This window comes from Penaeus chinensis, chromosome 19 (assembly GCF_019202785.1).
Source record: "Penaeus chinensis breed Huanghai No. 1 chromosome 19, ASM1920278v2, whole genome shotgun sequence".
Lineage (NCBI taxonomy): Eukaryota > Metazoa > Arthropoda > Malacostraca > Decapoda > Penaeidae > Penaeus > Penaeus chinensis.
The window spans coordinates 21,329,094-21,354,853 of record NC_061837.1 but is presented as its reverse complement, the minus strand read 5'-3'; the positions used below and the strand labels follow the sequence as shown (position 1 = coordinate 21,354,853).

Here is a 25,760-nt window from a genome sequence, read left to right as displayed (position 1 = left end):
GCAGGGTCTACAAATAATGCAAACGGAACTGAGCAAAATGATTATAAATCTGCGTACAATGTACATTGCCGCCACGGTCACTAGAAGGAGCTAAATGATATAGCTAGTCCTAATCAGAAATGCAGATTGCTAGTCAATCTTGAATCTTGAGTACTTTCATACAACTCTTTGCTGTTATTATGTTGCCATTTTTGTTGGAATTATCAGTATCATTAGTTGTATCTGCATTATGATTATTACTTGTAGTTCCTTTATTATCACCATTATCTCTATTTTTAATAGCGTTCGGTTATTGTTGCTATCAACATTAGGATTATTGCCATGCTAATCATAATAGTGGTGCTGCTCTCATTTAGCGATGGACGTCGATACACAGAATTGTCTAAAGCGGTACCGATATACAGGTTCTTGAAACAATGGCTAAGGTAATTCTGATATTCGGATTCTTTGTAAATCGCTAAAGCGATATTTATGCCAATGCCAAGCAAGGATCGCTGACACTTTGTTGTAAGAAAATATCCCCACTGACAGCTCTATATCTCACTTCAATATTTGATACAATGGAGTGGCTGCAGCAGAATTCTTTTCCTTCTCGTGTATCATGCTTGTGAATTTTGATGTAATGCCGAATACCAAGGTTGATTACCAAATCATTGCAACATAAGAATATTACTGATGTCTCCTACGCCACAGTAACAACAATTACACTTACAACTGACAGCTACGCTCATAGTACTCTGTGTATTAAGAGTGTTATTAAGTATCAAGAGTGATTATTGCTGTTATCAACATTATCATTATTGTCATGGCAATGATGGTGATGATGGTACTGTAATGATTAATGTAAATCATGAGTGATCATTATAATGGTGGTGATAACATTAATGGTGACAATTGGAATGACAATTAAACAGTAGGCATGTCGATGACAATAAATGTAATTGTAATCCAACCACAAAAGGTAATGATTGGTAAGTTAACAATTAGATGAAATTAATGATAGAGATCATATAAAGGGCATAATAATCATTTGAAAGCGTGACCATCCTTCACTCTAAATCCGACGGCGTTGGCTCTTACTCTATTTCGCATTGACAGAAGTATAATTTCAATTGATGTATTAATCAACTAGAAGCAGGGCTGTTACAAGTGACAAAGAAAGACATAACACATTTAGCATATATATAATAAAATGCCAACGGCATCTGGTGTTCCCAGGCGGTCACCCATCCAAGTACTGACCAGACCCAACGCTGCTTAACTTCGCTGATCGGACGAGAAGCGGTGCTTTCAACGTGGTATGATCGTTGGCATCTACCAGTCCAACATTAACTAACCTTGTGTGTCTGCTCAAATTTTCATTCATGATGTATCTTTCATTTTGGCAGCATTCTGAATTATCATGACATCCCAGTCATATTACTGAGATGCTCACAATATATGCATCAATCACAACCGACCACTATCGGCACTATAAGCAACGCTAAATCACTTGTCAGCACTTTTATGCAGCTGCCTTAAAAGCCTTTTGCCAATTTTGGAGCTGTGCAACTCTGTAAACAATGCAGGGTCTACACATAATGCATAAGAAACTGAGCAAAATGATATTGCACATGCTTATAAATCTGTGTACAATGTACATTGCCGCCACGGTCACGAGAAGGAGCTAAATGATATAGCTAGTCCTAATCAGAAATGCAGATTACTAGTCAATCTTGAATCTTGAGTACTTTCATACAACGCTTTGCTGTTATTATGTTGCCACTTTTGTTGGAATTATCAGTATTATTAGTTGCATTTGCATTTGCATTATTACTTGTAGTTCCTTTATTATCACCCTTATCTCTATGTTTAATAGCGTCCGGTTATTGGTGCCATCAACATTAGGATTATTGCCATGGTAATCATGAGAATGATGCTGCTATAATCAGTGATGGACATCGATACACAGAATTATCTAAAGCGATACCGATACACAGGTTCTTGAAACAATGGCTAAGGGAATTCTGATATTCGGATTCTCTGTAAATAGCTAAAGCGATATCTATACGAATACATGTATCGCTGACACTTTGTTGTAAGAAAATGTCCCCACTGACAGCCATGTATCTGACTTCAATGTTTGATACAATGTAATGACTGCAGCAGAAATTGTTTTCTTCTCGTGTATCATGCTTGTAAATTTTGATGTAATGCAGATTACCAAGATTGATTACCAAATGATTTCAACATAAGAATATTACTGATGTCTCCTACGCCACAGTAACAACAATTACACTTACAACTGACAGCTACGCTCATAGTGCTCATGTAGGTAGTAGTAATGGTAATCGTATTGTCATTTTCCGGATCTGAATGGTACAGAACCAAAGCTTCAAAACTGCTGCCAAATCTATTGCTAAAACTTGATCGTGAGTCTTTTTGTTAGCCTGATATCATAATTACAATGATCTTATTCTTATTTGTGTTGCTAATATCATTATTAATGTGGTTATTGATAACACCATCACTATCACTTTGCTTTAGTTATACCCCTATTCGTTTTCTGTTTATCCTTCACTCTAAATCCGACGGTGTTGGCTCTTACTCTATTTCGTATTGATAGAAGTATAATTTCAACTGATCTATTAATCAAATGGAAGAAGGGCCGTTAAAAGTGACAAAAAGAAATACATTACATATCGAGCATGTATATGATAAAATGCCAACAGCATCTGGTGTTCCCAGGCGGTCACCCATCCAAGTACTGACCAGACCCAACGCTGCTTAACTTCGCTGATCGGACGAGAAGCGGTGCTTTCAACGTGGTATGATCGTTGGCATCCATCAGTCCAACATTAACTAACTTTGTGTGTCTGCTCAAATTTGCCTTCATAAGGTAGCTTTCATTTTGCCAGCATTCTGAAGTATCATGACATTCCAGTCATATTACTGAGATACTCACTCACAATATATGCATCAATCACAACCGACCACTATCGGCAGTATAAGCAAGGCTAAATCAAATGTCATCACTTGTATGCACCTGCCTTAAGCCTTGTGCCATTTTTGGAGCTGTGCCACTCTGTAAACAATGCAGGGTCTACAAATAATGCAAACGGAACTGAGCAAAATGATTATAAATCTGCGTACAATGTACATTGCCGCCACGGTCACTAGAAGGAGCTAAATGATATAGCTAGTCCTAATCAGAAATGCAGATTGCTAGTCAATCTTGAATCTTGAGTACTTTCATACAACTCTTTGCTGTTATTATGTTGCCATTTTTGTTGGAATTATCAGTATCATTAGTTGTATCTGCATTATGATTATTACTTGTAGTTCCTTTATTATCACCATTATCTCTATTTTTAATAGCGTTCGGTTATTGTTGCTATCAACATTAGGATTATTGCCATGCTAATCATAATAGTGGTGCTGCTCTCATTTAGCGATGGACGTCGATACACAGAATTGTCTAAAGCGGTACCGATATACAGGTTCTTGAAACAATGGCTAAGGTAATTCTGATATTCGGATTCTTTGTAAATCGCTAAAGCGATATTTATGCCAATGCCAAGCAAGGATCGCTGACACTTTGTTGTAAGAAAATATCCCCACTGACAGCTCTATATCTCACTTCAATATTTGATACAATGGAGTGGCTGCAGCAGAATTCTTTTCCTTCTCGTGTATCATGCTTGTGAATTTTGATGTAATGCCGAATACCAAGGTTGATTACCAAATCATTGCAACATAAGAATATTACTGATGTCTCCTACGCCACAGTAACAACAATTACACTTACAACTGACAGCTACGCTCATAGTACTCTGTGTATTAAGAGTGTTATTAAGTATCAAGAGTGATTATTGCTGTTATCAACATTATCATTATTGTCATGGCAATGATGGTGATGATGGTACTGTAATGATTAATGTAAATCATGAGTGATCATTATAATGGTGGTGATAACATTAATGGTGACAATTGGAATGACAATTAAACAGTAGGCATGTCGATGACAATAAATGTAATTGTAATCCAACCACAAAAGGTAATGATTGGTAAGTTAACAATTAGATGAAATTAATGATAGAGATCATATAAAGGGCATAATAATCATTTGAAAGCGTGACCATCCTTCACTCTAAATCCGACGGCGTTGGCTCTTACTCTATTTCGCATTGACAGAAGTATAATTTCAATTGATGTATTAATCAACTAGAAGCAGGGCTGTTACAAGTGACAAAGAAAGACATAACACATTTAGCATATATATAATAAAATGCCAACGGCATCTGGTGTTCCCAGGCGGTCACCCATCCAAGTACTGACCAGACCCAACGCTGCTTAACTTCGCTGATCGGACGAGAAGCGGTGCTTTCAACGTGGTATGATCGTTGGCATCTACCAGTCCAACATTAACTAACCTTGTGTGTCTGCTCAAATTTTCATTCATGATGTATCTTTCATTTTGGCAGCATTCTGAATTATCATGACATCCCAGTCATATTACTGAGATGCTCACAATATATGCATCAATCACAACCGACCACTATCGGCACTATAAGCAACGCTAAATCACTTGTCAGCACTTTTATGCAGCTGCCTTAAAAGCCTTTTGCCAATTTTGGAGCTGTGCAACTCTGTAAACAATGCAGGGTCTACACATAATGCATAAGAAACTGAGCAAAATGATATTGCACATGCTTATAAATCTGTGTACAATGTACATTGCCGCCACGGTCACGAGAAGGAGCTAAATGATATAGCTAGTCCTAATCAGAAATGCAGATTACTAGTCAATCTTGAATCTTGAGTACTTTCATACAACGCTTTGCTGTTATTATGTTGCCACTTTTGTTGGAATTATCAGTATTATTAGTTGCATTTGCATTTGCATTATTACTTGTAGTTCCTTTATTATCACCCTTATCTCTATGTTTAATAGCGTCCGGTTATTGGTGCCATCAACATTAGGATTATTGCCATGGTAATCATGAGAATGATGCTGCTATAATCAGTGATGGACATCGATACACAGAATTATCTAAAGCGATACCGATACACAGGTTCTTGAAACAATGGCTAAGGGAATTCTGATATTCGGATTCTCTGTAAATAGCTAAAGCGATATCTATACGAATACATGTATCGCTGACACTTTGTTGTAAGAAAATGTCCCCACTGACAGCCATGTATCTGACTTCAATGTTTGATACAATGTAATGACTGCAGCAGAAATTGTTTTCTTCTCGTGTATCATGCTTGTAAATTTTGATGTAATGCAGATTACCAAGATTGATTACCAAATGATTTCAACATAAGAATATTACTGATGTCTCCTACGCCACAGTAACAACAATTACACTTACAACTGACAGCTACGCTCATAGTGCTCATGTAGGTAGTAGTAATGGTAATCGTATTGTCATTTTCCGGATCTGAATGGTACAGAACCAAAGCTTCAAAACTGCTGCCAAATCTATTGCTAAAACTTGATCGTGAGTCTTTTTGTTAGCCTGATATCATAATTACAATGATCTTATTCTTATTTGTGTTGCTAATATCATTATTAATGTGGTTATTGATAACACCATCACTATCACTTTGCTTTAGTTATACCCCTATTCGTTTTCTGTTTATCCTTCACTCTAAATCCGACGGTGTTGGCTCTTACTCTATTTCGTATTGATAGAAGTATAATTTCAACTGATCTATTAATCAAATGGAAGAAGGGCCGTTAAAAGTGACAAAAAGAAATACATTACATATCGAGCATGTATATGATAAAATGCCAACAGCATCTGGTGTTCCCAGGCGGTCACCCATCCAAGTACTGACCAGACCCAACGCTGCTTAACTTCGCTGATCGGACGAGAAGCGGTGCTTTCAACGTGGTATGATCGTTGGCATCCATCAGTCCAACATTAACTAACTTTGTGTGTCTGCTCAAATTTGCCTTCATAAGGTAGCTTTCATTTTGCCAGCATTCTGAAGTATCATGACATTCCAGTCATATTACTGAGATACTCACTCACAATATATGCATCAATCACAACCGACCACTATCGGCAGTATAAGCAAGGCTAAATCAAATGTCATCACTTGTATGCACCTGCCTTAAGCCTTGTGCCATTTTTGGAGCTGTGCCACTCTGTAAACAATGCAGGGTCTACAAATAATGCAAACGGAACTGAGCAAAATGATTATAAATCTGCGTACAATGTACATTGCCGCCACGGTCACTAGAAGGAGCTAAATGATATAGCTAGTCCTAATCAGAAATGCAGATTGCTAGTCAATCTTGAATCTTGAGTACTTTCATACAACTCTTTGCTGTTATTATGTTGCCATTTTTGTTGGAATTATCAGTATCATTAGTTGTATCTGCATTATGATTATTACTTGTAGTTCCTTTATTATCACCATTATCTCTATTTTTAATAGCGTTCGGTTATTGTTGCTATCAACATTAGGATTATTGCCATGCTAATCATAATAGTGGTGCTGCTCTCATTTAGCGATGGACGTCGATACACAGAATTGTCTAAAGCGGTACCGATATACAGGTTCTTGAAACAATGGCTAAGGTAATTCTGATATTCGGATTCTTTGTAAATCGCTAAAGCGATATTTATGCCAATGCCAAGCAAGGATCGCTGACACTTTGTTGTAAGAAAATATCCCCACTGACAGCTCTATATCTCACTTCAATATTTGATACAATGGAGTGGCTGCAGCAGAATTCTTTTCCTTCTCGTGTATCATGCTTGTGAATTTTGATGTAATGCCGAATACCAAGGTTGATTACCAAATCATTGCAACATAAGAATATTACTGATGTCTCCTACGCCACAGTAACAACAATTACACTTACAACTGACAGCTACGCTCATAGTACTCTGTGTATTAAGAGTGTTATTAAGTATCAAGAGTGATTATTGCTGTTATCAACATTATCATTATTGTCATGGCAATGATGGTGATGATGGTACTGTAATGATTAATGTAAATCATGAGTGATCATTATAATGGTGGTGATAACATTAATGGTGACAATTGGAATGACAATTAAACAGTAGGCATGTCGATGACAATAAATGTAATTGTAATCCAACCACAAAAGGTAATGATTGGTAAGTTAACAATTAGATGAAATTAATGATAGAGATCATATAAAGGGCATAATAATCATTTGAAAGCGTGACCATCCTTCACTCTAAATCCGACGGCGTTGGCTCTTACTCTATTTCGCATTGACAGAAGTATAATTTCAATTGATGTATTAATCAACTAGAAGCAGGGCTGTTACAAGTGACAAAGAAAGACATAACACATTTAGCATATATATAATAAAATGCCAACGGCATCTGGTGTTCCCAGGCGGTCACCCATCCAAGTACTGACCAGACCCAACGCTGCTTAACTTCGCTGATCGGACGAGAAGCGGTGCTTTCAACGTGGTATGATCGTTGGCATCTACCAGTCCAACATTAACTAACCTTGTGTGTCTGCTCAAATTTTCATTCATGATGTATCTTTCATTTTGGCAGCATTCTGAATTATCATGACATCCCAGTCATATTACTGAGATGCTCACAATATATGCATCAATCACAACCGACCACTATCGGCACTATAAGCAACGCTAAATCACTTGTCAGCACTTTTATGCAGCTGCCTTAAAAGCCTTTTGCCAATTTTGGAGCTGTGCAACTCTGTAAACAATGCAGGGTCTACACATAATGCATAAGAAACTGAGCAAAATGATATTGCACATGCTTATAAATCTGTGTACAATGTACATTGCCGCCACGGTCACGAGAAGGAGCTAAATGATATAGCTAGTCCTAATCAGAAATGCAGATTACTAGTCAATCTTGAATCTTGAGTACTTTCATACAACGCTTTGCTGTTATTATGTTGCCACTTTTGTTGGAATTATCAGTATTATTAGTTGCATTTGCATTTGCATTATTACTTGTAGTTCCTTTATTATCACCCTTATCTCTATGTTTAATAGCGTCCGGTTATTGGTGCCATCAACATTAGGATTATTGCCATGGTAATCATGAGAATGATGCTGCTATAATCAGTGATGGACATCGATACACAGAATTATCTAAAGCGATACCGATACACAGGTTCTTGAAACAATGGCTAAGGGAATTCTGATATTCGGATTCTCTGTAAATAGCTAAAGCGATATCTATACGAATACATGTATCGCTGACACTTTGTTGTAAGAAAATGTCCCCACTGACAGCCATGTATCTGACTTCAATGTTTGATACAATGTAATGACTGCAGCAGAAATTGTTTTCTTCTCGTGTATCATGCTTGTAAATTTTGATGTAATGCAGATTACCAAGATTGATTACCAAATGATTTCAACATAAGAATATTACTGATGTCTCCTACGCCACAGTAACAACAATTACACTTACAACTGACAGCTACGCTCATAGTGCTCATGTAGGTAGTAGTAATGGTAATCGTATTGTCATTTTCCGGATCTGAATGGTACAGAACCAAAGCTTCAAAACTGCTGCCAAATCTATTGCTAAAACTTGATCGTGAGTCTTTTTGTTAGCCTGATATCATAATTACAATGATCTTATTCTTATTTGTGTTGCTAATATCATTATTAATGTGGTTATTGATAACACCATCACTATCACTTTGCTTTAGTTATACCCCTATTCGTTTTCTGTTTATCCTTCACTCTAAATCCGACGGTGTTGGCTCTTACTCTATTTCGTATTGATAGAAGTATAATTTCAACTGATCTATTAATCAAATGGAAGAAGGGCCGTTAAAAGTGACAAAAAGAAATACATTACATATCGAGCATGTATATGATAAAATGCCAACAGCATCTGGTGTTCCCAGGCGGTCACCCATCCAAGTACTGACCAGACCCAACGCTGCTTAACTTCGCTGATCGGACGAGAAGCGGTGCTTTCAACGTGGTATGATCGTTGGCATCCATCAGTCCAACATTAACTAGCTTTGTGTGTCTGCTCAAATTTGCCTTCATAAGGTAGCTTTCATTTTGCCAGCATTCTGAAGTATCATGACATTCCAGTCATATTACTGAGATACTCACTCACAATATATGCATCAATCACAACCGACCACTATCGGCAGTATAAGCAAGGCTAAATCAAATGTCATCACTTGTATGCACCTGCCTTAAGCCTTGTGCCATTTTTGGAGCTGTGCCACTCTGTAAACAATGCAGGGTCTACAAATAATGCAAACGGAACTGAGCAAAATGATTATAAATCTGCGTACAATGTACATTGCCGCCACGGTCACTAGAAGGAGCTAAATGATATAGCTAGTCCTAATCAGAAATGCAGATTGCTAGTCAATCTTGAATCTTGAGTACTTTCATACAACTCTTTGCTGTTATTATGTTGCCATTTTTGTTGGAATTATCAGTATCATTAGTTGTATCTGCATTATGATTATTACTTGTAGTTCCTTTATTATCACCATTATCTCTATTTTTAATAGCGTTCGGTTATTGTTGCTATCAACATTAGGATTATTGCCATGCTAATCATAATAGTGGTGCTGCTCTCATTTAGCGATGGACGTCGATACACAGAATTGTCTAAAGCGGTACCGATATACAGGTTCTTGAAACAATGGCTAAGGTAATTCTGATATTCGGATTCTTTGTAAATCGCTAAAGCGATATTTATGCCAATGCCAAGCAAGGATCGCTGACACTTTGTTGTAAGAAAATATCCCCACTGACAGCTCTATATCTCACTTCAATATTTGATACAATGGAGTGGCTGCAGCAGAATTCTTTTCCTTCTCGTGTATCATGCTTGTGAATTTTGATGTAATGCCGAATACCAAGGTTGATTACCAAATCATTGCAACATAAGAATATTACTGATGTCTCCTACGCCACAGTAACAACAATTACACTTACAACTGACAGCTACGCTCATAGTACTCTGTGTATTAAGAGTGTTATTAAGTATCAAGAGTGATTATTGCTGTTATCAACATTATCATTATTGTCATGGCAATGATGGTGATGATGGTACTGTAATGATTAATGTAAATCATGAGTGATCATTATAATGGTGGTGATAACATTAATGGTGACAATTGGAATGACAATTAAACAGTAGGCATGTCGATGACAATAAATGTAATTGTAATCCAACCACAAAAGGTAATGATTGGTAAGTTAACAATTAGATGAAATTAATGATAGAGATCATATAAAGGGCATAATAATCATTTGAAAGCGTGACCATCCTTCACTCTAAATCCGACGGCGTTGGCTCTTACTCTATTTCGCATTGACAGAAGTATAATTTCAATTGATGTATTAATCAACTAGAAGCAGGGCTGTTACAAGTGACAAAGAAAGACATAACACATTTAGCATATATATAATAAAATGCCAACGGCATCTGGTGTTCCCAGGCGGTCACCCATCCAAGTACTGACCAGACCCAACGCTGCTTAACTTCGCTGATCGGACGAGAAGCGGTGCTTTCAACGTGGTATGATCGTTGGCATCTACCAGTCCAACATTAACTAACCTTGTGTGTCTGCTCAAATTTTCATTCATGATGTATCTTTCATTTTGGCAGCATTCTGAATTATCATGACATCCCAGTCATATTACTGAGATGCTCACAATATATGCATCAATCACAACCGACCACTATCGGCACTATAAGCAACGCTAAATCACTTGTCAGCACTTTTATGCAGCTGCCTTAAAAGCCTTTTGCCAATTTTGGAGCTGTGCAACTCTGTAAACAATGCAGGGTCTACACATAATGCATAAGAAACTGAGCAAAATGATATTGCACATGCTTATAAATCTGTGTACAATGTACATTGCCGCCACGGTCACGAGAAGGAGCTAAATGATATAGCTAGTCCTAATCAGAAATGCAGATTACTAGTCAATCTTGAATCTTGAGTACTTTCATACAACGCTTTGCTGTTATTATGTTGCCACTTTTGTTGGAATTATCAGTATTATTAGTTGCATTTGCATTTGCATTATTACTTGTAGTTCCTTTATTATCACCCTTATCTCTATGTTTAATAGCGTCCGGTTATTGGTGCCATCAACATTAGGATTATTGCCATGGTAATCATGAGAATGATGCTGCTATAATCAGTGATGGACATCGATACACAGAATTATCTAAAGCGATACCGATACACAGGTTCTTGAAACAATGGCTAAGGGAATTCTGATATTCGGATTCTCTGTAAATAGCTAAAGCGATATCTATACGAATACATGTATCGCTGACACTTTGTTGTAAGAAAATGTCCCCACTGACAGCCATGTATCTGACTTCAATGTTTGATACAATGTAATGACTGCAGCAGAAATTGTTTTCTTCTCGTGTATCATGCTTGTAAATTTTGATGTAATGCAGATTACCAAGATTGATTACCAAATGATTTCAACATAAGAATATTACTGATGTCTCCTACGCCACAGTAACAACAATTACACTTACAACTGACAGCTACGCTCATAGTGCTCATGTAGGTAGTAGTAATGGTAATCGTATTGTCATTTTCCGGATCTGAATGGTACAGAACCAAAGCTTCAAAACTGCTGCCAAATCTATTGCTAAAACTTGATCGTGAGTCTTTTTGTTAGCCTGATATCATAATTACAATGATCTTATTCTTATTTGTGTTGCTAATATCATTATTAATGTGGTTATTGATAACACCATCACTATCACTTTGCTTTAGTTATACCCCTATTCGTTTTCTGTTTATCCTTCACTCTAAATCCGACGGTGTTGGCTCTTACTCTATTTCGTATTGATAGAAGTATAATTTCAACTGATCTATTAATCAAATGGAAGAAGGGCCGTTAAAAGTGACAAAAAGAAATACATTACATATCGAGCATGTATATGATAAAATGCCAACAGCATCTGGTGTTCCCAGGCGGTCACCCATCCAAGTACTGACCAGACCCAACGCTGCTTAACTTCGCTGATCGGACGAGAAGCGGTGCTTTCAACGTGGTATGATCGTTGGCATCCATCAGTCCAACATTAACTAGCTTTGTGTGTCTGCTCAAATTTGCCTTCATAAGGTAGCTTTCATTTTGCCAGCATTCTGAAGTATCATGACATTCCAGTCATATTACTGAGATACTCACTCACAATATATGCATCAATCACAACCGACCACTATCGGCAGTATAAGCAAGGCTAAATCAAATGTCATCACTTGTATGCACCTGCCTTAAGCCTTGTGCCATTTTTGGAGCTGTGCCACTCTGTAAACAATGCAGGGTCTACAAATAATGCAAACGGAACTGAGCAAAATGATTATAAATCTGCGTACAATGTACATTGCCGCCACGGTCACTAGAAGGAGCTAAATGATATAGCTAGTCCTAATCAGAAATGCAGATTGCTAGTCAATCTTGAATCTTGAGTACTTTCATACAACTCTTTGCTGTTATTATGTTGCCATTTTTGTTGGAATTATCAGTATCATTAGTTGTATCTGCATTATGATTATTACTTGTAGTTCCTTTATTATCACCATTATCTCTATTTTTAATAGCGTTCGGTTATTGTTGCTATCAACATTAGGATTATTGCCATGCTAATCATAATAGTGGTGCTGCTCTCATTTAGCGATGGACGTCGATACACAGAATTGTCTAAAGCGGTACCGATATACAGGTTCTTGAAACAATGGCTAAGGTAATTCTGATATTCGGATTCTTTGTAAATCGCTAAAGCGATATTTATGCCAATGCCAAGCAAGGATCGCTGACACTTTGTTGTAAGAAAATATCCCCACTGACAGCTCTATATCTCACTTCAATATTTGATACAATGGAGTGGCTGCAGCAGAATTCTTTTCCTTCTCGTGTATCATGCTTGTGAATTTTGATGTAATGCCGAATACCAAGGTTGATTACCAAATCATTGCAACATAAGAATATTACTGATGTCTCCTACGCCACAGTAACAACAATTACACTTACAACTGACAGCTACGCTCATAGTACTCTGTGTATTAAGAGTGTTATTAAGTATCAAGAGTGATTATTGCTGTTATCAACATTATCATTATTGTCATGGCAATGATGGTGATGATGGTACTGTAATGATTAATGTAAATCATGAGTGATCATTATAATGGTGGTGATAACATTAATGGTGACAATTGGAATGACAATTAAACAGTAGGCATGTCGATGACAATAAATGTAATTGTAATCCAACCACAAAAGGTAATGATTGGTAAGTTAACAATTAGATGAAATTAATGATAGAGATCATATAAAGGGCATAATAATCATTTGAAAGCGTGACCATCCTTCACTCTAAATCCGACGGCGTTGGCTCTTACTCTATTTCGCATTGACAGAAGTATAATTTCAATTGATGTATTAATCAACTAGAAGCAGGGCTGTTACAAGTGACAAAGAAAGACATAACACATTTAGCATATATATAATAAAATGCCAACGGCATCTGGTGTTCCCAGGCGGTCACCCATCCAAGTACTGACCAGACCCAACGCTGCTTAACTTCGCTGATCGGACGAGAAGCGGTGCTTTCAACGTGGTATGATCGTTGGCATCTACCAGTCCAACATTAACTAACCTTGTGTGTCTGCTCAAATTTTCATTCATGATGTATCTTTCATTTTGGCAGCATTCTGAATTATCATGACATCCCAGTCATATTACTGAGATGCTCACAATATATGCATCAATCACAACCGACCACTATCGGCACTATAAGCAACGCTAAATCACTTGTCAGCACTTTTATGCAGCTGCCTTAAAAGCCTTTTGCCAATTTTGGAGCTGTGCAACTCTGTAAACAATGCAGGGTCTACACATAATGCATAAGAAACTGAGCAAAATGATATTGCACATGCTTATAAATCTGTGTACAATGTACATTGCCGCCACGGTCACGAGAAGGAGCTAAATGATATAGCTAGTCCTAATCAGAAATGCAGATTACTAGTCAATCTTGAATCTTGAGTACTTTCATACAACGCTTTGCTGTTATTATGTTGCCACTTTTGTTGGAATTATCAGTATTATTAGTTGCATTTGCATTTGCATTATTACTTGTAGTTCCTTTATTATCACCCTTATCTCTATGTTTAATAGCGTCCGGTTATTGGTGCCATCAACATTAGGATTATTGCCATGGTAATCATGAGAATGATGCTGCTATAATCAGTGATGGACATCGATACACAGAATTATCTAAAGCGATACCGATACACAGGTTCTTGAAACAATGGCTAAGGGAATTCTGATATTCGGATTCTCTGTAAATAGCTAAAGCGATATCTATACGAATACATGTATCGCTGACACTTTGTTGTAAGAAAATGTCCCCACTGACAGCCATGCATCTGACTTCAATGTTTGATACAATGTAATGACTGCAGCAGAAATTGTTTTCTTCTCGTGTATCATGCTTGTAAATTTTGATGTAATGCAGATTACCAAGATTGATTACCAAATGATTTCAACATAAGAATATTACTGATGTCTCCTACGCCACAGTAACAACAATTACACTTACAACTGACAGCTACGCTCATAGTGCTCATGTAGGTAGTAGTAATGGTAATCGTATTGTCATTTTCCGGATCTGAATGGTACAGAACCAAAGCTTCAAAACTGCTGCCAAATCTATTGCTAAAACTTGATCGTGAGTCTTTTTGTTAGCCTGATATCATAATTACAATGATCTTATTCTTATTTGTGTTGCTAATATCATTATTAATGTGGTTATTGATAACACCATCACTATCACTTTGCTTTAGTTATACCCCTATTCGTTTTCTGTTTATCCTTCACTCTAAATCCGACGGTGTTGGCTCTTACTCTATTTCGTATTGATAGAAGTATAATTTCAACTGATCTATTAATCAAATGGAAGAAGGGCCGTTAAAAGTGACAAAAAGAAATACATTACATATCGAGCATGTATATGATAAAATGCCAACAGCATCTGGTGTTCCCAGGCGGTCACCCATCCAAGTACTGACCAGACCCAACGCTGCTTAACTTCGCTGATCGGACGAGAAGTGGTGCTTTCAACGTGGTATGATCGTTGGCATCCATCAGTCCAACATTAACTAACTTTGTGTGTCTGCTCAAATTTGCCTTCATAAGGTAGCTTTCATTTTGCCAGCATTCTGAAGTATCATGACATTCCAGTCATATTACTGAGATACTCACTCACAATATATGCATCAATCACAACCGACCACTATCGGCAGTATAAGCAAGGCTAAATCAAATGTCATCACTTGTATGCACCTGCCTTAAGCCTTGTGCCATTTTTGGAGCTGTGCCACTCTGTAAACAATGCAGGGTCTACAAATAATGCAAACGGAACTGAGCAAAATGATTATAAATCTGCGTACAATGTACATTGCCGCCACGGTCACTAGAAGGAGCTAAATGATATAGCTAGTCCTAATCAGAAATGCAGATTGCTAGTCAATCTTGAATCTTGAGTACTTTCATCCAACTCTTTGCTGTTATTATGTTGCCATTTTTGTTGGAATTATCAGTATCATTAGTTGTATCTGCATTATGATTATTACTTGTAGTTCCTTTATTATCACCATTATCTCTATTTTTAATAGCGTTCGGTTATTGTTGCTATCAACATTAGGATTATTGCCATGGTAATCATAATAAGGTATATAAAGCATTAAGGGAGGTGCAGATCAGGTTTCCAAGGGACAGTGACCTTGAATTGTCCCGATAGTAGGTTAATGTAGCAGTACTGCGCTACCGTTACCTTACAGGACTTTGGTGGCGAGCGGCGGTATATGATAGTTGGCTAGTTTTTATGTTTCGTTTGTTATACTAGTCACATACGTCCCCTTTACGCCTATAGTCGAAGAGTTTTACGTTTTTGTCATATATTTTTGTTTCTGGCGTATTCATTTTTTTTTTTCTTTTAGAATTTTTCTTTCTTATTTTTCAAACGTTTACGGAATTTTACATGTAATTTTAATCAAATAATTTTAGTTGTATACATTTACTATTTATCAATTTCATATGATTCACTGAGACAGATGACTAGTATAATGCCGGCTGAATGTAATGCTACAATTTTGAATACGTGATATATTGTAACATTGATAACATTATAAAGTTGATTGTTGTAACTTTAGGATGATAAAGCTGGATTGTCACTGATATACCGGATGTATTCATGTTCTTAAGTCTTGTTTTTTTTTTTGTTTTTTTGTTTTTTTGTATATGTATTGTATGAGATTTCGGGATACTGCTTTCCCTTGTACCCATAGCTTGTGATGTGCTGGTGTCTACTTCGTGATATTGTGATACTGTGGTGTTGAAGATCAGGCCTGCCTTACACCTGGTTCCTGCGTGAACTATGGCCGAAGCGACAGCGAGCGACAGAGTATGGTAATGTATGACCAGTGAGAGTTAGTGGCGTGAATGCCTACATCTTATTTTCTTGATGCAGCGAATGGAAGTATTATGGTGAATGATGCCCTGCCTCCGTGTAGCATATGGTGTTATGGTGTTCTGATGTGCATACTGTTGTTCAGTGGTAACACCGTCGTCATATTCGGTGATGTTTATCAAAATGCAGTGAAAAGTTATGTGTAAAGTGATATGTATAGTAGTATAGGTAAAATTTTGACTAGCCATCTTTAAACCGGAAAAAATATATGCATGTGATAGAGCAAATCAATCTAAGAAACTTATCTTTTATGAACTTCCGTCGGAAATCAGAAATAACGTTATAATTTATTTAACACGGAAGTGTCACAGAGCCCCAAATGAAAAAAACTATCTCAATATTTTAAAAATCGCTATCCGATATCCTTTCCTACTTTTTGTAAACAAAACAATGATGCCGTTTTATTTTGTTTAATTTATTGTAATACTTTCATTTCGTAATTAGAAAAATTCCGCATAAACTTACATGAAGGTGATTTTCTTTCTACATCAGAAATATCTGACAATACATGAGTAATACCATCATAAAATCGAGTATTTACAGTAACTATGACATTTCTTACTCTGCGCAAATCGATGTGTCTGGTCCATATTACGGGCAAGAGGGAACTGAAGAATTGCGCGCGATTTTCAAAATCAACAATGTTACCGCATGAACTGCGCACGAAACTTTTTGAAACGTTTATTCTATACAGACATTTGTCACGAGAGCCAATAGCATTACAGGAAATGGTATAAACCAATCAAATGCCACCATTGGTGCCACACGTATGTATAGTAGTGGGCAAGGAAAGCAAATATACCAAATCTTTGCTCAAAATGGATCTCAGGTGCGTAGGTTGTGACCCGCATTACTATAGAGTTATATCTGGCCGAAGTGCAGACACGCTCATACCCCTTATTAAGAAATATATAAAACCAGACAGTGTAATATACAGTGATGGATGGGCTGCCTACCGTAACCTACAACACCATGGTTACAAACATCTGAGTATTAATCATTCTGAGAACTTTGTAGACTCAGACGATCCACAAATACACGTTTTTTCACAAGCGGCAGAATTATACCCACCGCAAGGCGGGAAAGAAAGAATTCTTCCATCACCTCCCCCCCAGTCCCTCTGGATGATAGTTCTTCAGAGACCGATTCAAATCGGGTAAGAGGTCACACTTACCTGATTGCTTGTTTGCATATGGTAAAAAATAAAAATAAAAATAAAACTAATACAAAGCAAATATCTTTGTTCGCGCACGTAAAGACATAATTCTTCTGAAATACGGATAACCCGTCGGGGAATACAAGTTCCGCTAATCATCAACGAGTCAAATGCGACGGAAAGCAACAGCTTAACAGCATTAAACTACGAGGGGAGATTACACTCCCCCAAAAATGGTTTCGAAAGTCGGAGGCTGGTTGAAACTTGAAATTTACATGTATAGTGACGTACGAGTGTGAAGTGTAATCAGTTTCGTATATTCATGTATACTCGTGTCGTATGTCCTCTACGGTGCCGGGTATTAATTTATCAGATGACTTGGTTCCTTGTGGTTGTGCTGAGCTGTTGAGCGAAGATTCTCGGGGAATAGTAAATACTTGTAACCGCTCTCAGAGAAGGTCTCTTGCACGTATTTCTAAGAGGCTGATGGCTAAGACGAGGGCAGGCCAGAAAAACGGTCAGAAGGGCAGTCGCGGTAATACTCCAGTCGAACTTAGTGTCGCTATTATGCCGGTCCACGGCGTACAGGGAAGCCACGTGGTTCCCGAGGGGGAGTCCATGCAGGCAGGTGATGGCAGTGCCTCGTTACAGGGTGCTGGTGTAGTGGAAATAGGGGCCCTTCAAGCACAATAAGAGTCTGCTCTACACAGAATAGATACCTTAGAAGAGCAGAATAGGCATCTACGAGAAGAGTTGCTGCAATTAAGAACTCCGCATGAGCCTCGCTCTGGAGCATCCACTCCCGAACTTTCTCGGGGGAACGCACCACCTCCCCAGTTAGCTAGCGGGCCTTTGAGAGGGCCTGATACCCGTGAGTCATGCCATCCCAGGCCACAACCACAGGCACATCATGCCTGCTGTCTCTCTGTAAGGCAGTTACCCACGACCGCTGATTCTAATCACACTTATCATCCTATTTATTTGGGACGTGAGGAGGTGCCCATATTCAAAGGGGATACACCAGCATCAATGCCCCTGGTTCGTAATCAGGAAGTAGAGGCCTGGATTAGTACCATTGAGGCTTTAGCAAGACCTCCTGCAGACGATACTTTTATTCGTGTTGCCAAAGCTAGGGCCAGGGGATATGCACAGTATTTGTTACTATCTCCGGTGTTTGAGTTTATTACTTTCCTGGAAAGAATTCAAAGCTCAGCTTCACATGAAATTTAGGGGTACCTGCACTAGTGAAAGTTTCTTTGAGATGTTGTCGCAGAGTAGAATGATCCCTGGTCAGACGCCTCTTGACTATTATCAGCAGGTTGAAATGGCCGTATTCCAAGGTGTGAGGGATTATCCTCACGGGATAGGTGATGCTGAGGGTGTCATTAGGAGGACTTTCAAGGCTGGCTTGCCTGAGAGGTTGCAGCGCCAGCTTTCTTTGTACACGTTCTCCTCAGCACGAGCCATGGCTGAGCGGGTGCAGTGTGCCTGGACTGACTGGGCAGGCCTGCGTATGTCTCTTCCCCTCGCAACTCGTCATGACGGTCAGGCATCTCAGTCTGTAGTTTCACCATCTTCTACCTTTGCCTACCCACCTACTGCACGTCCCTTACCTGCTGAGTGTATTCCTGGTCTCGAGTTTTACTCTGATAATCCTTTTTCTGTTCAGGCTACTCAAGCAACGCAAACAGGGTCTCCAGGAAATTCTCATACTTTTGATAATGACAGGGGCCAGCCGAGTTCTCGGCAACAGAGATTTCAGGCAGTGCGCCTAAGAAGTGGTGTACTTATCATAGGGTTAGCAGTCACAATACATCAGAGTGTAAGAGGGGTCAGGGTTTGTGTTATGTCTGTGGTGAACAGGGGCATTTCGCGGCGGCATGTCCCTTTCCGTCGCGCCGGCAGGCCACGACATCACTTCCTGCCGGCAGAAGAAACCTTTCGCCATGTGACCCCACAAGACTTATCTCCCAAAGGGAGGCCAACGATCGAGGTTCGAGTTAATAATGAAGTCCTGACAGCATTTGTTGATACAGGTAGCGAAGTCACTATTCTCAAAGCTTCAGTTGCATCTAATTTGCCTAACAAAAAGATATTGCATAGTAGCAAGACCCTTCAAGGTGTTGCTGGGGATGCAATGTCAGTATTGGGGGAAATGGATGTAGATTTTACTACTGGTAAATCAAAACTTTTGCATCGTGTTTGTGTTGCTGATAAGATTAATTTTCCAGGAGATATGCTTATGGGGATGGATTTCCTACGCCGGCTAGACATGAGATTTATTATAAGTGACAAATTTTCCAGGGCTTATATGTTGCTAGGTGAAGTCAATTTCTCAATCAAGTATACCGGGGAGAAAAGTTTGGGCTGTGTGTCTGTACCTGAAGTTGCTAAAAAGGGAAGAGCAACCCAGACTCTCCACATAGTTCCAGTTCATGTGGTTCATACTGAGCTGATTGGGCCTCAGTCTGGACAATTTGTTAGTGCGGCCGTTGCTAGGGGCCTCCCAGAGTCTAGAGCAATTTTAGTGGAGGGAACAAATCCAAAGTTCATTGTCCCTCGCACCATCTCTACTGTACAGGGCGGAAGAACGTCAGTTTGGGTGGTAAATCCAGATGCAAAACCAAGGAAACTGACACAGGGTACTTGTATAGGTTTTGCAGAGCAACTAGGAGTAGATCAGTTGGTGGATGTCAATGCAAATGGTAGCGTGACAGGAAAGAAACCCAGGGTGAAGGAGGATACAGTGTCTCATCCCTCCTCGACTGGGCATGCAGGAAAAGATTTCAGCCCGGTGGCTGCCGAGTTTTTACAACCCCAGTTCATTGATACCACTACACAGGTACAGTCTCTGGATGAAAAAGACACTGACAAACTAGCTCCTAAGTTCATCTGCCAGCAGCAGATGAACGCGTAGTTGAGTGTCCCTCAGATACTTCAGATGATATTGAGCTCTGGAATTTTAGTTTTGATAGCCTTGATGACTTTTATGCAATGCAGGACTTTGGTTATTCAGACAATGAGTATTTTGTTTTCACGGCCACTCCAGCTCTGAGTGGATCATCTGCCTGTTCAGGTGATTCTGTTCTCCCTCCAGATAAGGCAGAAGTAAACGCAGTAGATGGTGATCTTGTAAGTGAGCAGTAAGATTTGGGTCATTTAAATGATGTGCACCAAGAGGAACTTTATAAAGTTTTGCGAAAGTTTCCTCGACTCTTTTCTGGGGACAAAGCCACTATTGGTAAGGTGCCTGGTATACAGCATCACATTGTAACAACTACAGACCATCCTGTGTGTGTTAGGTAGTGGCGTCTGCCTCAGGCAACTGAGGAGTTGATACGCTCAGAGTGTGACACAATGCTGAAACAAAGGGTGATTGAGCCTTCCGCGTCACCCTGGCTCTCTCCGGTAGTCCTAGTGAGGAAAAAGGACGGGTCAGTTCGCTTTTGTGTTGACTACCGGGGCTTGAATCATGTCACTGCTGCTGATAGTTATCCCTTGCCTCGAATTGATGATGTCATAGACAGCTTGACAGGCAAGGTTTGGTATACTGTACTGGACAGTAGAGCAGCACTGGGCAATAGAGGTAGCTGAGGAAGATAGGCCAAAAACAGCATTTACTGATGGAGCACGCCTATTCCAATTTCAACGAATGCCCTTGGGGTTGTCCACGGCCCCAACTACGTTTCAGAGGACAATGAATGTTGTGCTGTCGAGTGTGCTTGGGAGACACACACTAGCATATCTGGACGATGTAGTTGTGGCTAGTAAGACATTTGAAAGCCATCTGAGTAACCTTACTGAAACACTAGGGCTGCTGGATGAGGCTGGTATGAAACTTAATCTTGCTAAGTGCCTTTTTCCCTTTTTGTTGATAACAACAATAACCGGACGTTATTAAAAAGCGTTGGGTCTGGTCAGTACTTGGATGGGTGACCGCCTGGAAACAGCAGATGCTGTTGGCATTTTATTATATATGCTAATGAAATTATACTTCTATCAATACAAAATAGAGTAAAAGCCAACACCGTCGGATTTAGAGTGAAGGATGGTCACGACGATTTCAATGATTATTATGCCCTTTATATGATCTCTATCATTAATTTCATCTAATTATTAACTTACCAATTATTACCTTTTGTGGTTGGATTATAATTACATTTATTATCATCGACATTACTACTGTTTATCTTTTACTCAAATTATCATCATTAATGATATCACCACCATTATAATGATCACTCATGATTTACATTAATCATTACAGTACCATCATTATCATCATTGCCATGGCACTAATGATAATGTTGATAACAGCAATAATCACTCTTAATACTTAATAATACTCTTAATACACAGAGTACTATGAGCGTAGCTGTCAGTTGTAAGTGTAACTGTTGTTACTGTGGTGTAGGAGACATCAATAATATTCTTATGTTGAAATTATTTGGTAATCAACCAAATAATCATCAATATTTACAAGCATGATACACAATTTTTTTTTTTTTTTTTTTTTTTTTGCTGCAGTCATTACATTGTATCAAATATTCAAATCAGATATATAGCTTTCAGTGGGGATATTTTCTTACAACAAAGTATCAGCGATACATGTATTCGTATAGATATCGCTTTAGCTATTTACAAAGAATCCAAATATCAGAATTACCTTAGGCATCTTTTCAAGAACCTGTGTATCGGTATCGCTTTAGATAGTTCTGTGTATCGATGTCCATCACTGATTATAGCAGCAGCATTATTATCAATATCATGGCAATAATCCTAATGTTGATAGCAACAATAACCAAACGCTATTAAAAACAGAGATAATGGTGATAATAAAGGAAATACAAGTAATAATCATAATGCAGATACAACTAATGATACTGATAATTCCAACAAAAATGGCAACATAATAACAGCAAAGAGTTGTATGAAAGTACTCAAGATTCAAGATTGACTAGTAATCTGCATTTCTGATTAGGACTAGCTATATGATTTAGCTCCTTCACGTGTCCGTGGCGACAATGTACATTGTACACAGATTTATAAGCATGTGCAATATCATTTTGCTCAGTTTCTTATGCATTATGTGTAGACCCTGCATTGTTTACAGAGTTGCACAGCTCCAAAATTGGCACAAGGCTTAAGGCAGGTGCATAAAAGTGATGACATTTGATTTAGCCTTGCTTATACTGCCGATAGTGGTCGGTTGTGATTGATGCATATATTGTGAGTATCTCAGTAATATGACTGGAATGTCATGATAATTCAGAATGCTGGCAAAATGAAAGCTACCTTATGAAGGCAAATTTGAGCGGACAGACAAAGTTAGTTAATGTTGAACTGGTAGATGCCAACGATCATACCACGTTGAAAGCACTGCTTCTCGTCCGATCAGCGTAGTTAAGTAGCGTTGGGTCTGGTCAGTACTTGGATGGGTGACCGCCTGGGAACACCAGATGCTGTTGGCATATTATTATATATGCTACATATGTTATGTATTTCTTTTTGTCACTTTTAACAGCCCTTCTTCTATTTGATTAATAAATCAATAGACATTATTCTTATATCAATACGAAATAGAGTAAAGCCAACACCGTCGGATTTATAGTGAAGGATAAACAGAAAACGGATAGGGTTTAACTAAAGCAAAGTGATAGTGATTGTGCTATCAATAACCACATTAATAATGATATAAGAAACAAAAATAAGAATAAGATCATTGTAATTATGATATCAGTCTAACAAAAAACTCACGATCAAGTTTTAGCAATATATTTGGCAGCAGTTTTGAAGCTTTGGTTCTGTACCATTCAGATCCGGAAAATGACAATACTATTACTATTACTACTACCACTACTACTACTAATAATAATAATGATTATGATAATGAGTCGTATTTTAGTAGCCGGTGAGCCCAGGAGAGACTACTGAAACTAGGTGCAACTGGAAAGCAAGCAGTAGTAAACCCAGAGACTAAAGGAAAACTGAATTGTAGACGGGCATTTCCACAAATATACAGATTGCTATTTCTTTCCTTGACGATCATACCACGTTGAAGTCACTGCTTCTCGTCCTTTCAGCGAAATTAAGAATATCAGATGCTGTTATTTTATTATAATATACATCATAAATTTCTTGAGAGTTTCCGCACCAGATAAAGCAGATATTTGAAGATTTTATATGGAAATATTCCAAACAAAAAACTTGCACAATAGGAAATTACGTATTAAGGTAAGTGACAGATAGAAAGCTCGAAAATATGTTCATGCCAGAGATTCAAATGCGTGTTTCGTTCATTTGCGTGATGAAGGTCACCAGCTTAACTGGAAAAACGCGAAATTAATTCATAAATAAGCTAACTCGTACGAAAGGAAAATGTTAGAATCTCTATTAATTAGAAAAATGCCTAATTTTAACTTGAGTGCTGGTCAATGGGGCTTGGATGACCTTACCTCCTCGTTAGTTAGCAAAGCCTTCCCCAGACTCTTCGACCTTGACCCTCGTCCTGAGACCTGAGTCTACTCGTTCGTTCTGTCTCTCAATCACTATATATTCTTGTCAAAATTCTCTCCTTGTATCCATTTTGGTTTATCATTCGTCTGAAGAGGAACTCGTGAAGAGTTCGAAACGTTACATTTCAATTTTATTTTCTTACTGTGGCGGTTTTCCTTTCATCTTTGTGTACACGTTACTGTGTTTGTCTTTGTGTCATAGTAAATGATGTTTACAAAAAATCCTTTCAAAATGCATAAATCTTTCGCCATTTACTAAAGATTACTGTGGAAAAGAACAACTCAGTGGGTCTTACTCAATTTTTTTGAGCCCACTTCGAATAATTTATAAGCATATAATTGAAATGCATATTTTCTCAATACTATATTATGAAGAATCAACCACTTATTTCTTTGTCTGAATTTAGACCATGGGTTTTGAACTAATTCGAAATACTATACGTAATTTAGTATCAAACTGGAGTAGAAAATCATAAAGAGGCGATAAAAGTTTCTTTACCGATGAAAGTGTAGTTGGATAAGAAAGAATGGAGACACCCTAGAAAACTTCATGAAGAAAATGAAGCAAATATGATTAGCTTTAGAACCCCCCCCCCCCCCCCCCCCCCCCCCCCAGTATAGTCTTGGTTAAAAGACCGATTCACTGAACGACATTCATATATACGTATATATATGTATGTATATGTATATATGTATATATATATAATTTATACTATGCTGATCTAATTTGTTGGGAAATTGTAATGAAAGGGATTATCCATCAAAGTACTTATAACCTTGAGTGATAAAGATGCTTTACATAATTCTGTTACATAAACTACCTTGCTATTGTATGAACTGAGAGTTCTGTATTTCAACATTTACAGAGTACATCAGTGTCCTCGACCGAGTGATCCGTTAAATTTATGGTTCTGGAATGATATATCGGTGTTATCGTAAGGATATTTTCCTCCAGTGGGCTAGTTTGACAAACCTACCGAAAAAGATATATGCAAGTAAAAACATCTAAGATCTGCCTTGGTGGACAGGTGGATTTAGAACCATTTTCTTTAAAAAGGAAATGTTTTAAGGGGGATAGCGAGAACGCAGTCCCCTACCAAAAATTGGGCATCCGAGTTGACTACATTTGGGTTAATCGCAGGGGTCGGCGCCACCTGAGTGCAATGGTTAGCCTCGCCCTGGGATAACCGCCTTCGTGATCACGGTATCACTAACCACGGGTAATTGCGATGATCTTCATTTATGATTATATGGTTTACCTGGAGTTATAATCCTGCCACTATTGAGACGCAATTTCTAGTAATGGTCTACTCATCTATTTACATATTACTATCCCCTACTATGACATACGGTATACATAACCACCATTCGTGTCATTCATTAAACACGATTGACTATTCAATTCATAGACTTTTTTACCTTACTGCTGCTACCAGGTCTGAGTAAAAGAAGGGGTAGAACTCAAAGAGATAAGTGCCAATTGCAAGAGTAATAATGACACTCATAATGGTAATAGCAGTGCCAATGCTATGAATAATTGCATCAAATAGTAGACCAAATAATAATTATGTAATAGCG

At 38.2% G+C, this 25,760-nt stretch overlaps 12 non-coding genes and 1 pseudogene across 12 annotated transcripts; 2 read left to right on the top strand and 11 right to left on the bottom strand.

Moving 5' to 3' along the window:
- Positions 1-1,193: 1,193 nt before the first annotated feature.
- On the bottom strand, positions 1,194-1,312 carry LOC125035543. The gene has a single exon (XR_007115828.1). It is a non-coding gene; the product is annotated as a 5S ribosomal RNA (ribosomal RNA).
- A 1,390-nt stretch (positions 1,313-2,702) lies between these two features.
- On the bottom strand, positions 2,703-2,821 carry LOC125035513. The gene has a single exon (XR_007115799.1). It is a non-coding gene; the product is annotated as a 5S ribosomal RNA (ribosomal RNA).
- A 1,447-nt stretch (positions 2,822-4,268) lies between these two features.
- Positions 4,269-4,387, bottom strand: LOC125035531. The gene has a single exon (XR_007115816.1). It is a non-coding gene; the product is annotated as a 5S ribosomal RNA (ribosomal RNA).
- A 1,390-nt stretch (positions 4,388-5,777) lies between these two features.
- On the bottom strand, positions 5,778-5,896 carry LOC125035512. The gene has a single exon (XR_007115798.1). It is a non-coding gene; the product is annotated as a 5S ribosomal RNA (ribosomal RNA).
- Positions 5,897-7,343: 1,447 nt separating this feature from the next.
- On the bottom strand, positions 7,344-7,462 carry LOC125035521. The gene has a single exon (XR_007115807.1). It is a non-coding gene; the product is annotated as a 5S ribosomal RNA (ribosomal RNA).
- A 1,390-nt stretch (positions 7,463-8,852) lies between these two features.
- LOC125035511 lies at positions 8,853-8,971 on the bottom strand. The gene has a single exon (XR_007115797.1). It is a non-coding gene; the product is annotated as a 5S ribosomal RNA (ribosomal RNA).
- A 1,447-nt stretch (positions 8,972-10,418) lies between these two features.
- On the bottom strand, positions 10,419-10,537 carry LOC125035509. Its single transcript, XR_007115795.1, has one exon. It is a non-coding gene; the product is annotated as a 5S ribosomal RNA (ribosomal RNA).
- Positions 10,538-11,927: 1,390 nt separating this feature from the next.
- Positions 11,928-12,046, bottom strand: LOC125035510. Its single transcript, XR_007115796.1, has one exon. It is a non-coding gene; the product is annotated as a 5S ribosomal RNA (ribosomal RNA).
- Positions 12,047-13,493: 1,447 nt separating this feature from the next.
- On the bottom strand, positions 13,494-13,612 carry LOC125035481. The gene has a single exon (XR_007115771.1). It is a non-coding gene; the product is annotated as a 5S ribosomal RNA (ribosomal RNA).
- Positions 13,613-15,002: 1,390 nt separating this feature from the next.
- LOC125035526 lies at positions 15,003-15,121 on the bottom strand. Its single transcript, XR_007115813.1, has one exon. It is a non-coding gene; the product is annotated as a 5S ribosomal RNA (ribosomal RNA).
- Positions 15,122-23,019: 7,898 nt separating this feature from the next.
- On the top strand, positions 23,020-23,138 carry LOC125035527. The gene has a single exon (XR_007115814.1). It is a non-coding gene; the product is annotated as a 5S ribosomal RNA (ribosomal RNA).
- A 1,263-nt stretch (positions 23,139-24,401) lies between these two features.
- Positions 24,402-24,511, top strand: LOC125035496 (annotated as a pseudogene).
- A 739-nt stretch (positions 24,512-25,250) lies between these two features.
- LOC125035537 lies at positions 25,251-25,410 on the bottom strand. The gene has a single exon (XR_007115823.1). It is a non-coding gene; the product is annotated as a U1 spliceosomal RNA (small nuclear RNA).
- Between the last annotated feature and the right edge of the window lie 350 nt (positions 25,411-25,760).